Here is a 17,230-nt window from a genome sequence, read left to right as displayed (position 1 = left end):
AGCACCTGTTATCCTGGGGGCCCTTCAGTGGGGTTATGATATTCACTATGGGGTCATGAAGGCTTTAGTCTATTACAATTATTTTCTTGCAATATTTTTGATATCCCATTATTCTTATATATAATGATGTCCTCTCTTTTTCTTAAACTAATTATTATCCACAATAATCTAATAAGCTTTGCTTCACCACATTCAAATTAGACTTCTTAAGGTGGGTACAAGTGACTTGTAAGGAAGGCAGCAGTTCTCATAAGGCTGAGACAGAAGGCTTGGGGTAAGTTTGAGGCCAGTTTTGGCAACATAGGAAAGTCCAGCCAAGCTCAGCCTACATAGTGAGGAAACAGACATCTTAAAACGATACCAAATTTCCATAAGTTTACAAAAAAGATCTTACTGATTTCATCTGGTTCATAACAGAAGAGGCTATGAAGCTTCTAGAAAGCTCATCCTCCTCCTCTCCTCTAAGTATCAAGTTGTCCAAAGCTGGTCATTCACAGAAAGTACTATAGAGCATGCTTGTAGAATCAAGCCTGGCTCACTAGCTTTATCCAACAAAGTCCGGCCAGATTGTGAAAAGCCAAGACAAGCAGAGTTTTCCCAGAGAAACTGGCTTGGCTCCTTAGATGGTGGCCAAGTTCAATCCATGCCAGCACAATAACCCAGCAAAGTTTGGAGTCCTCTGAGAAAAATAACACACTTATTGACATTGCAGTTGAAATCTAGTGGATAGCAATTACAGTATTTATCAGATGTATTTTTGCTATTTTTTAAAATTAGTTTTCTATGCAGCATATACAGGTTGTTTGGTACCATTGTTAGGCTCATCCACGACCGACTCCCTCCCCATTGGCCCCTCCTTGTTGAGGTATATGGGTCATGCCTTGTGGAGTTAGACCACTTATTGGTGTGATAAATGTTTCTGCATATCCTGACCCAACATATGGCTCTGACATACTTTCTGCCCCCTCTTCCGCAAAATATCCCTGAACCATGTTGGGTTCATTTTTGGTCTGCTTCAGTGATGAGGTATTTTATTTTATTTTATTTATTTTTTTTTTAATTTTTTATTTATTTATTTGAGAGCGACAGACATAGAGAGAAAGACAGATAGAGGGAGAGAGAGAATGGGTGCGCCAGGGCTTCCAGCCTCTGCAAATGAACTCCAGACGCGTGCGCCCCCTTGTGCATCTGGGTAACGTGGGACCTGGGGAACCGAGCCTCGAACCGGGGTCCTTAGGCTTCACAGGCAAGCGCTTAACCGCTAAGCCATCTCTCCAGCCCGAGGTATTTTATTTTTATTAATCTAGATAATGAATGAAAGGAGCCATTTCAGTTCACACTCTGGAATTCTTTATGAAAACTTTCAGGCAGAAGCAACTTTTGTGACTGAATTTCTCAATATTCAATGCATTTGATTTGATAAAGTACTTACAAAGAGGCTTCCAGGATTAATAAATACTTGTTGACATATTTTAAAAGCTAGGTTAAAGAGAATATTAACAGCTTATTTTTCTGAGATCAATAATAAATGTCCACTGAGATTATGAACATAAGGCTAGACGATTCACAGAATAATATATCCTGAATACATGTAATGGAATGGGCATGCATTAAGACAGTGGATATTCTTTTAGATTCATGTCAGGGTTAACTCTGTGTTTATCTTTCAGCCATTTGGAGGCTTTGTAATTAGTGGATACCTGGGAGTGACTCACATAATGGTTGTTGATAATCATAAGGATGTGTTTTTACTCAGGGAGGTACAATTGATTTCCTTTCATCCTGAAGAAAAGTGTTTTTAAGGAATCTATTAAGAGAATAATTTTAGCCCTCCCTCAATTGCTTGTATTCATCTGCTTTTAGCATAATCCATTGATCAGATTTAATAGTTAGATGCTTCTGCTTTCATTAATGAATTAACTATGTCTATAAATTATGCCCATGGTGCATGTAGATAAGGTTCTGGATATTAACTTTTAAAAAAATATACTTTAACATAATATATATAAATACATATATATATAATTTCAATTAATTTTAAAGTCACCTATTGTAATTATTTATACATCTACAATGTAACTGATAGTACTCACATAGATTTATAAAATCCTTTAAATTCTGAAAACAATGCCATATTTCAGTTATTATCATGATCATTTATAGTTAAAGAAACAACTTTCATGACTATAAGTTAGGTAATCATAATTTAAACTTGAATATATTTTCATTGACTATATACTTAGCATGAGACAGTAATTTTTTTTTTGAGACAGTAATTTTTTAAAAATAGTTAACAATGCTCAAAATTCAAATGATTGATATCCCATTATGCTAAAGAGTGCATTAGAAATTTTTTTGTTTGTTGGTTTGTTTTGTTTTTCAAGGTAGGGTCTTACTCTAGCCCAGGCTGACCTGGAATTCACCATGGAGTCTCAGGGTGGCCTCGAACTCACGGCGATCCTTCTACCTCTGCCTCCCAAGTGCTGGGATTAAAGGCGTGTGCCACCATGCCCGGCTATGCATTAGAACTTTTAATGAATTTTTCAAGAATGAAATCTGGATCTAAGCTGTAACAAAAATTTATTCCAGATGGTTCTCAGTGAGATGGAAGAAGTTGCCATCTGTGATGGTTTGATTCAGATATCCTTCATAAACTTAGGCATTCTGAATGTTAGGTTCCCAGCTGATAGAGATTTGTGAATAACACCTCCTGGATGCAGTGTATTGTTGGGGTGGGCTTATGGTTATCATAGCCACTGTCCCCTTGCCAGTGTTTGGCATACTGTCCTGTTGCTGTTGTCCACCTGATGTTGGTGAGGAGATGATATACACCCTCTTCTCATGCTGTTGTATTCTCCTGCCATCATGGAGTTTCCCCTCAAATCTATAAACCAAAATACTTATTTTTTTCCATAAACTGCTGTAGGTCAGGTTTTTTCTATCAGTAATATGAACTGGATTACAACAGTTGGTATCAGTGGAGTAGGATTGTTGCTGTTAGAAAACTGACTTTGTAGATTCAGCCTTTTGGAACTACTTTTGCAGGAAGATGTGGACAAATTTGAAAATGTGGCTCAAGAGACATCTTGTAGTGCTGTTAGCTGTTAGCACATCTTGATGGATCATTCTGTTCAGAGTTGAAGGACCTGAATGCTATAGGAGCTACAGACCATGAGGTTTTCCTTCTGAGGGTGAGAAGGAACTTTGCCTGCACTGGGCTAGAAGCAGGTTTTGTAACAGGCTTGCTGTTATGCCTATGTCATGAGAAACTTGTGCAAAGTTGCTTTCTGTAGAAAAGGACTGGGTTGAGCAGAGAGATATGGCATAGAAATGAAATTTGGGGACTGAAGCTTCTACACATTCAGCTTCAATTGTATGAGAGATTACAACCTTTGAGATTGAGCCAGCTGATCTGCTCTGGGGCAACAGGAAAAATGTAGACTCTTTTGAAGGGGCCGGAATGTACAAGAAGTGTCCTGTTCTTCAAAGTCTGCTTTATTCCCTCCTGAATTAACAAATTGGCACCCTACCTTGTACTATGGAATATATGAAATGCAGGAGAGAGAGGGTCACTGAATTTGCAACATAGTCTTGTGTTTTGGAAAGCACCACGGGCAGCGTGAAATGGATTTGCTAGATGCCGGCATGGAGGCCCAATGGAGCCGTGGATTGCAATGAAGACCCAGTGGAGATGCCAGGATCACATTATGGCTGCTAAGGAGAGCTGCTAGCCCCAGATAAAGTTTCTTAGGACTGTAAGTAGCCTAGGTGGGGGTGTAATTGGAAATCCAGCTTATGGGGGCCAGGGGCAGAATGTGGTGGTTTGATTCAGGTATCCCTGATGAACTTAGGTGTTCTGAATGCTAGGTTCCCAGCTGATGGAGATTTGGGATTTATTGCCTCCTGGAGGCAGAGTATTGTTGGGGGTGGGCTATTATGGGTATTATAGCCAGTTTCCCCATGCCAGTGTTTGGCACACTCTCTTGTTCCTGGTGGCCACCTGATGTGGTGAGGAGGTGATGTCTACCTTCTGCTCATGCTGTCATTTCCCTCTGCCATCATGGAGTTTCCCTCTGAGTTTTTAAGTTTCCCTTTGAGGTTTTAAGCCAAAATAATCTGTTTTTCCCCAGAAGCTGCTCTTGGTGAGCTGTTTTCTGACAGCAATGAGAATCTGACTGCAACACCATCTAATGTGCACCTTTTGTTGACAATAAACATATAAGTAACTCTGGAGAATTTGCTGGTGTATCACTCACAGCACACCTCTATAAAATTGGCCGAGTTTCTAACTTCTAGCCCTCCAGCAAGTCTATTAACCTTAGCTCACATTGTCTTGAACAATTTTCAGAGTCACCTCCTTTATCACCAAAGCCATGAATCACAATTGCACATTCATTTTTATGTTACTTTCAGTTTTCTTTTCTTTAAAAAAAAAAGAAAAGTAGAACCTTCAATATAATAGTCTTTCTATGCATCTCAACAATATGACTTACCCATACTTAGCTCTGAGGTGGCATTTTCAATGTCTTGCTATAAATGATGTTTATCACCTAAATTGCAGTGCTTTTGCATTTTCTTCTTTAAGGCTTTCTCTGTTATATAACCATAGGTTTTTAAGAACTATTTTTTTTTTGTGAGAACAATGAAACATTTCTTATCCTTGTCCCAGCATTCCATAACCAAGTAGCTATGAGCCTTCAGATGTACATCAATTTTGGGGTCATTCTACATTAAAAATTCCAGAACAAAATTTCACTTAGAGTCATGATGAATGCAATTGGCTAATAACTGATTGTGTTTTCTTATCTAACTATAGGTAAATTATTGATAATCTGTTCTATATACCACATTTCTTTTTGGTTCTAAAGAAATTTTAATTTTTTTTATTGACAACATACATGATTATGAACAATATCCCACGGTAATTCCCTCCTTCCCCCTACATTCCCCTTTGAAACTCCACTTTCCTTCATATCACCTCCCCTTCTTAATTAGTCATTTGTATATGTCCAGTGATATTGGTTATTGTGTGTCATTGTCAGTGATATCCTATACATAGTCCTGGGCTGATTCTCATCAGGATCACCTCCTCTATTGCTATATTTGCACATTTCTTTGTAAAATACATATTGTTTTCATGAGTCTTGGATATGCTTATTTTTCTGCTTCCTATTAGATACAATTTTTTTTTTGGTTGTTGCCACATTTTTTTGGTCCAGTAATTGACTTTTTAATATTAATGTGATATTCATAGAACATAAAGTTGGCCATTTTATTTTATTTCTAATTTTTTAATTAGTTTTCTATTCAGCAAATACAGGCAGTTTGGTAGCATTATTAGGCTCATCTGTGACCAACCCCATCCCCAATGGCCCCTCCTTGTTGATATATATGGGTCGTGCATTGTGGAGTTAGCCCACAGTTATTGGTACAATAAATGTCTCTGCATTTCATGACCCAACATGTAGCTCTGACATACCCTGTCTTCTGCAAAATTTCCCTGAGCCATGTTGGGTTCATTTTTGGTCTGCTAGGCCTGCCTTTCCATATGAATTTTGAGATCATTCTTTTTCTATCTCTGTGAAGAACACTGTAGGGATTTTAATTGGAATTGCGTTAAATCTATATATTGCCTTTGGTAGGATTGTCATCTTCACAATGTTAATTCTGCCTATCCACGAGCCTGGGAGTTCTTTCCGTTTTCTCAAATCCTCCTCAATTTCTTTTCTGAGTGTTTTTATGTTTTTGCTATATAGATCTTTCACTTCCTTGGTTAACGTTATTCCAAGGTATTTTATTTTTTTTGTTGTTGTTGCTATTGAAAATGGGACTATGTCTCTTATTTCTTTCTGTGTAACTTTGTCATTTGCATATAGAAATGCTACCGATTTTTGTGCATTGATTTTGTATCCTGCTACTTTGCTATAGGAGTTAATCACCTTCAGGAGTTTTGGGATGGAGTCTCTCAGGTCTCTTACATATACAATCATGTCATCAGCGAATAGGGCTAACTTAACTTCTTCCTTTCCAAATTGAATCCCTTTGATTTCCTTCTGCTGTCTTATTGCATGAGCTAGGACTTCCAGTACTATATTGAAAAGCAGAGGTGAAAGAGGACATCCCTGTCTTGTTCCTGATCTTAATGGGAATTCCTCCAGTCTCTCTCCATTAAGTATTATTTGGGCCTTTGGAGCTTTGTATATTGCCTTTATTATGTTAACATATGTACAACTCTGCCAATTCTCTCCAATGTTTTGATCATGAAGTGATGTTGTATCTTGTCAAAGGCCTTTTCTGCATCTATCGAAATGATCATGTGTTTTTTATGTTTAAGCTTGTTTATGTGGTGTATTACATTGACAGATTTCCTTATGTTGAACCACCCTTGTGTTCCTGGAATGATGGATGGTGGATGATGCTTTTGATGTGGTGTTGGATTCGGTTTGTGAGTATTTTGTTCAGGATCTTTGCATCTAAGTTCATTAGGGAAATAGGCCAGTAGTTTTATTTTTTTGTGGCATCTCTGCCTGGTTTTGGGATTAGGGTGATACTAGCTTCATAGAAGGAGTTGGGAAGCTTTCCCTGTTCTTCAATTGTGTGGCACAGTTTTAGAAAGATTGGTTTGAGTTCTTCCATGAAGGTTTGATAGAATTCTTGTTGCCACATTTATTTCTGGTATTTGTTTGGCTTACTTTCTCATCTCTCTTTGTATCATCTACATTGTCAGGTCCTTGAAAGCATTTTAGTCAGCTCAATTCTTCTTTTCTTTTATCCCCTGGCTTTCAATTGTATCAGGATGTTGTCAATGTTGTATATTAATTCTTCTAGAATATTACCAAGTGAAAATTAATTTTATTGGCTCTTCTAAAATTATAGCATTCAAAAAATTTAAATTTGGCATCATCCTGCTTTCCTACCAACCTCTCATGGCAATGACTGAAACAACAGCATAGATGACTTGGCTTAACTTATCACTTATTTCATGTGTTTATACTGCCTTTGATCTAGATTCACTCACTCTCAGTAATGATGATCATATTTTACTTCGTTTCTTCTTGTATATTACTTTCATGAAAGTCTTCACATTACAGATGAGAAAGTTGAGCAACTCCAGTATTTATGTACTATTTTTAATCTTAATGTACTATAGCCACATCTTGAAATTTCATAAGCAAACTTTATTTCCAAGAGTCTTCCCCCATTTGTGGCATATTACTTCTCAATTATGACCTACTCAATTTAAAAGTCCACAGTTTTATAATAATATTTGTTTATAATTCAGCTAGTAACATCATTCCAATTTATCACCAACTCCTTTGTTTTATTTGTTCATGAATAATTTATATGACATGACATCTATACATGAAATTACCCTGCATATCATTTTATTCATTATATGAAAATAAAATTTTAAGTTTTAAAATTAAAATTAAGGTCTGGAGAAATGGGTCAGTGGTTAAGGCAATTGCATGCAAAGTTAACAACTGGGTTCCATCCCCCAGTACCATGTAAAGCCAGATGTGCAAAGTGGCTCATACATCTAGAGTTTGTTTGCAGTGGCTTGAAGCCCTGGTGCACCCCATTCTTCTCCCCCACCTTGGCAATAAATAATATATTTTTTAAAATTAAAATTAAATGACACAATTAACTTGGGAAATGTTTGTTTTTCATAGATAAACTCTTATTTAGTCAACCCCTGCAGTGGATCCTGAATCTTTATTTTTTACTTTTTAATTATTTATTTGAAAGAGAGAGACAGAGGGAGAGAGAAAGAGAGTGACAGAGAATGAGAATGGGTACACCAGGGCCTTCAGCCACTGCAAATGAACTCCAGATGCATACACCACCTTGTGTATCTGGCTAATGTGGGTTCTGGGGAATTGAACTGAGGTCCTTAAGTTTCACAGGCAAGTTCCTTAACTGCTAAACCATCTCTCCAGCCATATATTTTACTTTTTTATAATAAGATCTCTGATCATATTTTTCTGATTCATTTATTATTCCTTTCTTGCACTCATACACTCACATATTCAGAATTTTGGGACCAATAACTTTTCCTTTTGAACATATGCCTATATACATATACATACTTCACTTTACTTTCAATGTATATATGTAACTGAGCTATGAAATACATATAAAACTAAATGCAATAGGATATATATGGACATATGTGTATATACCTATGAGTGAGGATGAAGGTAGAGGGAAGATGGTATAGAGTTCCAATGTTTGGAAGTTGTTGAATACTATATGTGGGGTGGGGGGGGGTTGCATGCTGACTGGGTGAGAGAAGCCCAAAATTTCTACCCTAAGCGATCACTTCAGACATGGCATGTATGTATCGGTAGAGATAACAAATTTTGTCCCAATGATTTTGCTGAGACCTATGTGAATTGAATGTTATCCTTCTATTCCTGTCATTATTTCTTCCAGTGTTTGACATGAAATTTCCTTTGTCCCTCTTATGCTTTGTAAAATCTTTTGAAAGAGTTCAGGATCCATTCAGATCTAAGGCTCAGAAATGAGAGCACCAAGTGTTAAAACTAAACTTGCAAACCCCATGGAAATATTTTAGTTGGTGTATTGTTTTTATTCTCTGTAGACAGAACATTTGAGCTGCTCTGTCAAAGTAGCCTCCATTTAACAAATGGAATAGCCATGATGCAAATTAATGAATGTTTCAATGTGCACATTTCTGAACCTTTATCTAGACTTCAACATAGATAACTCTAACGGGCTTGGCTAGGATTTGTTTCAGTTCTTACATTCAAGAACACATTTATCAGAGAGAAGACAGCAAGGCTCCTGTAGACAGTCAATACACTGCAAGGCAGAAGCTGAAGAGTGAGATTCTAATGATTATTGACACAGGGCATTCTAAGGGAACCTCATGCCAAAGTAATGAAAGTTATTTTTCTTCAGGAAATTGAAAGACGATACACGAGTTGCCTTCAGGTTTTGACAGAAATGGTGGTAAGTGAGGAGCATGTGGCAGTTTCTGGTGGATACAGATCATTCTGAAATCACTTCCCATCTGCTAGAAAAAATTTATACATATGTGATATATATATATATATATATACACACACACACACACACACATACATACATATACTATATATATAGTATATGTATGTATGTGTATACAAACACACACACACACACACACACACACACACACACCCCTACATATAATATAAATCTTCTCAAAAATAAAGCAGGGAAAAATGTAGCAAATATATCATGGAATACCTTTAAGCCACCATTAGCATGGCTCCATAAGCAAGGTTAATCATGGGCTGGAGAAATGGCCTAGCAGTTAAGCGCTTGCCTGTGAAGCCTAAGGACCCCGGTTTGAGGCTCGATTCCCCAGTACCCACGTTAGCCAGATGCACAAGGGGGCACACGTGTCTGGAGTTTGTTTTCAGTGGCTGGAGGCCCTGGCACTCCCATTCTCAATCTCTCTCTCTCTCTCTCTCTCTCTCTCTCTCTCTCTCTCTCTCTCTGCCTCTTTTCTCTCTGTCACTTTCAAATAAATAAATAAATAAAATTTAATTAAAAAAAGGTTAATTATGAGAGTGGAATACTTTGTGACATGCCATTTGAAAAAAAAAACTTAAAATTATAGATGGATTACAATGTTTAAACATGATCTTGAAACAGTAGATATTTAGCTTTGTTATATTCAACCCTTATCTTTTGTCTGTGCAAAAGTTTTTAAAAATCAATAATTTACAAATTTTCAGCTTGATTTAAGCTCAAATAACTTTGGCTTAAAGTTTTGATATTTTTTTTCAGCAATCTTCAGAAAGAATAAGTTTGTTTTACCTCATATGTGCATACACATGAGGAGAGTTATTTCTGAGGAGTTGTAATTGTGAATACATTTGAATTGCTCACAACTATGTAATTTTCCCCATGGAGAATACGAACAAATTCACTATTAGAATTTAGATTTCTTTCTACCTAGGAAAAATGTTTCTGAATGGCTCTCCTCTTCATCATGCTCTATTTTCAGAAATGTAGCATTTAATTACCCAAATATGACTATAAAAATTGGATTTTTAAACTTAATCATGAAATATTAAACAATGCATAATATTGATTATTATAAACTATACTCATTGCTTGCTTATGAAAGTAGAACATGCACTACCATGGTGAGAGATATTCTTATGTTACTGATATTTATGTTTCTATACCCATCCTATACATGTAACACAAAGGAAGAGCTCAAGAGGAAAACCCCCTGTGTTGGTAATATTTTCATCATAATAAATATTCCATTTTTATTAACACACAAAAGAACTATTGATTTAACCTTAAATTTCTCCATTTTCTCTTTCATTTCTTTTTCTCTTTTCTTTTCCCATGGCTCTGGTCTGTAATTCCCTATACCAGGATGTGGTTAATGCCCACAATAAGCTGTTAATCAGAGGGATCTACGAGGTCTCCCAATACAAACAAAGCAGACTTCTGTCAGAGCACTTGATTGCACACCAGAGTTTAATGGTAAGAACTTACTGCTGAAGACACAATATGTTGTCAGCAAGGACCAAGGAGAGACCAGGTTGGAATCCAGAAGAGAGCCAGTCCCCAGAAAATTAGCCCATCTAGTGCTGGAAGGCGTTACATGAGCTACTGGGGGGAACGTGGCCATTATCTGTCAAATCAACTTAAAGACTAAGCTACTCATAAGCAAATAATCTGGTGTGATGCTCACATAAGTGCAATAGCGGCACACAGCCATGGTGGGTAACCAAATGTTCTTGGATTGGCTAACAGATCTGCTCAGTGAAAAGGAAACTATATCTGGAACTGGAAAACAAATCAGAATCATATCTAGATTATGATTCTGCTTTCCAATGTCAAGTTCCCACTAATCTTGGAGTATAAGAGGGTCTCCACCCTGTAAATTCTTTCTAAATCAACAATGGTTATCCCATTTCACTGGTACTGACTTCACTCTTCTTTGGAGACTCTATTTCTCTTTTTTAGGTAGGAGCTGGACTTGAGGAAATAAATGACCCAGTGCACTTCACCCCAGGCCCAGCTGAAGCCACAGAGGAATTGGTAAAATGAACAAGAATGATGCTTTCTCAGTGAATGTGGTATCAGCACAAGGGTGAAGGAGACAGACACCAAAGAAACTCAACACCTACCAAACTAGAGACCCAGAGGCTCCTAAGAGTCCATCACTGAAGTAGACTTAAAATTCACCCAATATGGCTCAGGGAATTTTGTGGAATAGGGTATGGAAAGATTGTTAGAGCCACAGTTGGGATATTTTGCACAGAGACATTGCCTTTCCCCCATAACTGACTGCTGCTCCCACAATACATTACCCACAGTCCCTGTGGGGTTGACTTGCATCTTCAACAATGAGGGCCTCTTCAGAAAAGGGGCATGGATGGATAAAGGAAAGGATGGTACCAACATGTGGTGTTCACATACTAAGAAGTCTACATCTAAGAAAAATAAATAAGAAAAAATAAATTAAGTGACTTCTTTCCATCATAGCCCAAATACATGATGGTGGCATTGGAACTGGGGATGCTATAGGAACATTTCTCTATTTTATTTACCACCTAATGAAATCATACCAAATTTGTTTCATTTATTGTCTTCAGAATTTTCTTTCATCTTTCCTCATCTCTGCAATTGCAAAAAAGTGAAGGCTTTGAATGAAATTGAGAGTGGAGAAATGAATATTCACAGATTTAAGCATTTGTCATGAAAATCAAGTGATTCCTAGTAAGAATAGACAGACATTCACATTAAGTTTACTTTTATTAATTGACTTACCCTTTAAAATCAAGTTCTATATGCTATGATTTTTCTTATATGAGAGAATTACCTGTAACAAACATCAGGATCAGTGATACAATTCTGATCTGCTTTGAATTTTTAATCAAGGGAAAGGTAGTTATTTTGGGAAGCTGTTCTATAAACCACAGAAATTACATGGTAGACTTTAAGTGTCATAACATTTTGAAAGGACATTAGAGGGCAGAGTTAACCTCTCTCATTTTCAGATGTGGAGACAGTAGAACAATGAGCTTTAATAACTTGTTCAAGGTCATTTTCAGCTTTTATTGGGCAGAAATGGAATATTTTGTTTAGTTTCAAATCTCTTATAAGATAAGTAATATTTCTCAAAAATTCATCATTGTAGTATGAGATTATTTATCAATTGAGTAAGGAGATAACATAAAGATGCCCTTACCCCATAAAATAATTTACATAATAACTAAGTGTAAAGGTAAGTGATGAATCTTTTCAGAAGTTTTCTTCCCCTTCATCAGAATTTAGATAAATGAATTTTATGCAGCAAACATTGTTAATTAAGGGCATAATTTTGAAATATATAGATTATTCAATCTAAACAACTTTTAAATCTTTCAAAAAATTTGGACTTTGTCTTTTTGAATCTGAGTTTCCTCATTCAGTGTCCTGTACTATATAGTTTCATCCATACTTCTGTAAATGTTTTTAATTTTATTCAGTCATAGTGTGGTAACATCTAAATTGATTCCATTTGCCAGCTAATGTGAATAGATCAGAGTGAACTAGTAGTCTATATAATCCTTTGGGTATATGCCCAGGTGGTGTAGGTGAGCCATGAAGTAGTTCTTTTTATCTTTTGAGGAATATCATTTTCATAGTGGCAGTACCAATTTTACATTCCCAACAACAAGGAATAAGGGTTATCTTTTCTGTATAAATATACTATCATTTTTTTTTTTTGTCATTTGGTCATTTATTTTCTAGATGAGTGCCATTCTTAATGGGGTGAGATGAAATTTCAAAGTATTTATTTGTGTGTTTTTGAGTAGTAGTAATGTGTGTGTGTGTGTGTGTGTGTGTGTGTGTGTGTGTGTCCATAATCTGGTGTGTTCAGGTACATGTACCTCTAAATGTGTGGAGGCTAGAGGAGAATGTCTAGCATCCTTCCACTGTTGCTTATAGTTTAATTCCTTGAGATGTAGAAGTAGAAAGCAGAGCTGCGATTTTTGTGAGCACCGAGTATCTTCTGAGCCACTGCTCTCCACAGTGTTGGGCTTAGGAGTAAGTTATTTACATGAGTTCTGGTGATTGCGCTCTGGAGTAAGTTATTTACATGAGTTCTGGTGATTGCACTCTGGAGTAAGTTATTTACATGAGTTCTGGTGATTGCACTCTGGAGTAAGTTATTTACATGAGTTCTGGTGATTGCACTCTGGCTGTCTCAGAGCCTCCCGGGCCTGCAGGCTAAGTATGCCTCGTGCTCTCTTCCACTGAGTGGTCTCTTCAACCTTCAAAGTACTTTTAATTTGTGTTTCCCTAAAGGATAATGATGTTAAACACTTAAAAATTATTAACTATTTGAATTTCTTTTGAGGATTCTCCGTAGCCCACTTCTTCATTGGTTGTGAATCTAGTTTTTATCTGTTGGGGCTGTTTGTCATTAGGAGAAAATCGACTATCCCTATTCAGTTCTATAAGACCTCTATGGTCTGACCCATATAATCTAGACATCATAGCATTGTTCATGAGAAGAGAGAATGGCTACTGGTTATAATAATGTTCCAAATAAATGTCTAAATCAGCATGTCAGTATCTATAAAAACAGTGCTTCTTAAGTTCTCAGAACATTGTGAATTTCATCTATCCTATAGAGGTTTTGGGGAAAATGTCTCTATATCTTTCCTCATGTCTTCACAGAAAGTAGAGTTTCAAACTCAGAAAACAGATTATATGAGCAAGAATTAGAGTATTTATTGGAAACAACCTTCCCCTCTCCGCCCCCCCCCCGCCTCTCTCTCTCTCTTTAATTTGTCTTCATGACAATTAAATTTAGGACCTTGAAAACACTAAGAGTTCTACCACAGAGTGAAACAGGGTCTTACTGAGTTACAAAGACTGGTCTTGAACTTGTGATCCTCGTGTTTCAACCACCCTAGTAATTTGGATTACAGGCAGGTCTGCATCACCAGTCAAACATAACACTATGTAAAACTACCTATAAATTATATTCAATTATAACATACAAAAAAGAAATATAATAGTTAAAATCTATCCTGATGTTGTAAGAGAAAACTGACAAGACCAAGAAAGTTAAAGGAGAGCTGGTTTTCAGTAAAACCCAATTCTGGGATCATGGTTCTAGTTCCTTTCTTTCCATCTTCTCTATAACTACCTTCTTCCCACTTAATATCAGATTTCAGGAAACATTTAGAATTGGGATTGTCCTTTTTTTTTTGATCTGTCAGCTCTATGTATGGCATTTAGAAGTATTAAAACAGTGTCTACTTCAAATAAGCAAGCACAGGAGCCAGATTCTTTGGACAAAAGATTAGTAGACACAAACTTTAAAACATGCAAGAAATTCTATATTGCTGAATTTTTATTTATCAATCTCCCATGCAGAGTTGTTATAAAATATGAATTAAAAGACTAGTAAATGTCAAAAAGGCATGCAAACAAGTAAACTTTCCATTGCAGGCATACTGAGACAAATCTAGAAATATCTAAATACTTAATACAGAATATTGGAATTAAAAAAGCACAGATTCCAAAACTGTACATTTTGGTTTACATTTGCTAATTTCTTTGTTTTACATTAACATTTTAAAATTCATGGTCCACTAGTATTTCTTTGCTAATACACTTTAAATTATTCTTTGTGATTGTTATGACTAATTCTGCAAATCAAAGAAAAGGTGAGCTTAAGTTTGGATAGATGGACATTCCATGTTTCTAAATGCCGAATTTGTAGATTTATACTTCTAATATGTTATTTCTGTCTCTTGAGTTGATACATTCAAAAATGTGATTTGCCTTAAATAATTATCTAGGAAAACTACATACCCCACATCTAGGATCGTGCAGAAATATCTTTGACACAATGTTACCTGTGTACAATCATATGGGTGAGAAATTATACCTTGATCTATTATTTACAATAAATGACTCTCTCTATGCTGATGGACCCCTGATTTTATTTGTGAGTACTAGAAAGAGTGAATCTCAGGCATCAGAAGTAATGATTGAGTCATTGATCTATTCTTTCATAACTGAACAAGCACATATATTGGTTAAAATATTTTTGCATGTGTATGTAATGTTGTGTGTGCATGAGTGCATGTTTCTATGAATGTAGTATATTTTGGGGGGGTGCTGTACATGCACATGTGGGTGCATACATGTGGACACCAAAGATAAATGTATATATCTTCCATAGTTGCTGTCCATCTAATAGTTTTAGTAGGTGGTAGTAGGTTTAGGCAAGATTATGAGGCTGAGCTAGAGCACATGGGGAATCCCCCTACCTCAACTCTTGAATGAAGCAATTAAATGTGAACCCTCTGTGCTTGGTTTCACACTTGGCTTTTTTGAAGTAAGTTCTTTCACTGAACCTGGAGCTTGCTAACATGGATAGCCAGCAACTACCAGCAAATAGCCTTCTCCACGCTGTTGGGGTTTTAAGTGTGTATTGCTATAGCCATCTTCTTATGTGGATGCTGGAGAATCTAAAACAGGTCATTGTGCTTGCATACTGAGCACCTCACAAACTAATCCATTTTCCCAGACGCATGTTTGTTAATTTTTAACCTCAGTTTCTCTAGTGATATAATGAACAAAATCCTTCCAGAAATCCTGACAGAAGTATATAGATAATTATTTGAAAGAAATCTCAGCCAGGTGTGGTGGTGCACGCCTTTTATCACAGCATTTGGGAGGCAGAGGTAGGAGGATTGCCATGAGTTCAAGGCCACCCCGAGACTACATAGTGAATTCTAAGTTAGCCTGGGTTAGAGTGAGACCCTACCTTGAAAAATGAAAAAAAGAAATCTTTACACACCAAAATTACTGTTTTAATTATCATTTGAGAAATTTAGGGAAAAAGTTACATTTTTCTTTTACAATGATGTGTTCTGGTTACCATATTAAATGTGAATTTATCTAACCAGTAACATAAGGGGGCTTCAATTTTAACTGTCATAAACACTCTCCATCACTGAGTTATTACACAGAAAATGACTTCTGATTTCACATTGTAACTAATATGTGGAAAATTATGCTGTCATGTTGAATTGCTAAAGATGATCTTTTACCACTCTTAAACCAAAACTATATTTTGGTCCACATTCAATAAGAATTTGTTCTAAAAATTTCATATACTATCTCATGAATGAATAATGAGATAAAAATTGTATTGATACAAGATGCATAAAGTCTGAGTTTAAGTGGCCATTTAAAGATAATATGTATTACCGAAACATAAAACCAAAATCCAGGCCATAAATATATTCTGATCTATAAATCAATAAGAAAATTTATGAAATGTATAAAATGAAAAAGAATCTCTAATTCAGTCCAGTTTTTTAATTGTAGCTAATGAGGAAAAAGAATATAGTCAGAAAAGAAAAACATAGGAACTTTATTTGTAACAAATTTGCTTTCAGATATTGATGAGTCTTCCATATACTTGGGCTGCAAGGCCACTGAGAAATCCTGCTGGAACTGAGCTGGTAACCTCCTCCATATAGACCAGCTGACAGAAAGCAGGAAGAAGCCATTTTACATGCAGTTCAATGGGCGAGAGAGACATCACCAGTGAGGATAATCAGCACTGGACACTGCAAGCCTTATATTTTGCCAGCCAGGCCAAATGAGCCAATGGGTGCAATAGTGGCATGTCTGTCATGGTGGAAACCAACTGCCCTGTAATTGGACTGGAGCCTGGCTCCATGGGAGGGAATGCATTCTTGATGCTGAAAACCTAAAATAGGGTAGTCATGATTCCTAGGAGTGTAACATCTGCTGATGTCTGGATAAATGTATATACTATGCTCTTTAAACTGCCCAGTAAGGACTTCTCTTAATGTTCATACCCATATATTAGTGCTACTCTCACTTTTGGTAGAGAACATTCTATTTTCAGATGGCAGTGACCTTTGGATGACTCAGAAGGCACCATGGTTGTGGGAAGAAGTGACAGGAGTGATTAGGAGTGCAATATCTCCATCACACCTTCCATGGCTCAGGGTCCAATGTAGAAGAGGTGGCAGAAAGAATGTAAGAGCCAAAGGAAGGGTAGAACTCCTTATAAGTGCTCCTCCAGATACAAAATGGCTTGGATATCCATGACCTCAAAATGGCTTACACTACCTACATAAGACCATCATACTAGGAGGAAAAGATGATGACATCAAAATAAAAGAGAGACTTATTGAGAGGGGGA

This window comes from Jaculus jaculus, chromosome 12, assembly GCF_020740685.1.
Source record: "Jaculus jaculus isolate mJacJac1 chromosome 12, mJacJac1.mat.Y.cur, whole genome shotgun sequence".
In the NCBI taxonomy this organism is placed as follows: Eukaryota; Metazoa; Chordata; class Mammalia; order Rodentia; family Dipodidae; genus Jaculus; species Jaculus jaculus.
The sequence above is the reverse complement of the archived record's forward strand: the minus strand, read 5'-3'. Positions refer to the sequence as shown.